Raw genomic sequence first — 2050 nt, 5'->3', positions numbered from 1 at the left:
AAGATGGACTGAGGAGTTAGTATTGATTTATGCAAAGATACTCCTTTGGAGCTGGTATTAATTAATTACGCAAATAATTAATAATGAGACTTAGTACAACTTTTGTATGTTGTTAACACAAGTCTCACGAGGCATGTTTACAACTTCTTGAAATTTGAATCAATATCAGAAAGTTAAGTTAACTGATTTGTTTAAGATGTGTCTACACAAGAATTGATGTTAACAACCTTAGCATTTGTATTTTCCATAGGGAGTAAACCATACTATTAGGAATATCCATTTAGCCAAAAATAAAAAAAGAGGCTTATCTAGTTTGATTAGAAGATGTATGTTGCTTCACTTCTTTAAACACTATTCTGATTGCGACATAGGATCTAATTGTGATACAGGACAAGCTAGAATGATGCAGCAATATAAATTAAGAATAGAAAAATAAAGATAAAACCTAGGAGTTATGTTATAGCAACTATTTTTATTTATTAAGAAGTTTTTAGTTAGAGAAAACATTATAATAATCGTATGGCTCTCTATTTATGTAAGCCCAATTTAATTAGAGAACCTATTACTGTGGATTTGGATTGCTTTATTCATGCTTGTATAGATTGTATTGGTCATTGATTGTATAGACTGTTTGTATAGAATGTTTGTATAGAATATTTCATGTATTCTTGTATTGGTGATTGATATAGAGGCAGGTTCTTACCAATGTCAGAAACAAGTAACTATTACTCTAGTACCAGTGGGCATCTATGTGACCCAGACCATTGCACCCTTAGGACATCCTTGAAACCTTATACTTTTGGTAGGGGATTTTATGGCTGTCGCTATTAGTCACTAGTAAGTACCACATCTAGAATTAGTAAAACATTGATTATGTGCATTAAGTCACCAATTTGAAACGCTATTTAAGTGCTTTATTTGATTGTATAGGGTGATGACCGTGCATGTAAGTTCTTCAAATGGTTGGACACCAACACTTGTACGCGTGGCACAGCAACAACACCTATTATTATAACGAAATTCTGACGATTGAAGCATGAGGTGGAAGTTGCTAATGAAGAGTTTAAGCAAACACATGCCATGGGAGAAGCAGCATTGGGAAAGGAGCAAGCTGCAAAACGAAGGGCTGAAAGAGCCAAGGTTGCATGCAGGATTGCTGAAGAGAAAGCGGAGAAGTTCAAGATAACTCTAGTAGTATCATGGGTGATGTTTGTAGTATTACTTATGTTGTCTACTAGGTTTGGGGAAGTTAGAATCAGGCAAAGGTGTTTGCCATAATGAGATGTGTATGTATGTATGTAATAATATAGACTTGTATTATTACATTTGTTCTGTAATGTAATTATACAACTTAATGTTTTATTTTGTATTGCAAGTAACAATTTATGATATGTATGACGTTGTACTCAAGTTATATGTTGATAGATTTGATGGAAATAATGTTAATGGCCAAGTTGATGGAAATTGCAAGTTCTGTTGATGGAAATAATGTTAATGGCCATCTTGGTACTACATATACCATTAGTCACTCAATACAGGCCATAACTATCAAATATTCAATAAGTTTCACATGTAAGAATATTCAGAGTAATAGTATTAACTCTGAAAATGTGGTATATCAAATCCATAATATTCCATACTACTAATATTCCTTGTTAGTATTAACTCCAATCTTCTTAAGCAAAGAGGGTAGTATATCAAATCCATAATATCATATATCACATACACAATTTCACAAGAATATGTGACTATCCACCTGTAAGCATGTCCACTTGTAATATCACAAGAATATATAATTGTCCACTTGTAACCAATCACATACACAATTATATGGTCAATGATAAATATTTCATTGCGAAAAGGTATTACATACAATTGCATATAATTATGTCCACCTTTACTTACATTACTAATAGGTATTAGATACACCTATTTTTACATTGCCAAAAGGAATTACATTAAAAATGTCAATGGGTTATTGACATTAAGTCATTACATGTAATCATTGTCCACAGTTAATGTAAATTTACAAAAAGATGCATCATAATAT

Source organism: Quercus suber, unplaced genomic scaffold, assembly GCF_002906115.3.
Source record: "Quercus suber isolate HL8 unplaced genomic scaffold, Cork oak 2.0 scaffold_829, whole genome shotgun sequence".
Taxonomy (NCBI): Eukaryota; Viridiplantae; Streptophyta; class Magnoliopsida; order Fagales; family Fagaceae; genus Quercus; species Quercus suber.
The sequence above is the reverse complement of the archived record's forward strand: the minus strand, read 5'-3'. Positions refer to the sequence as shown.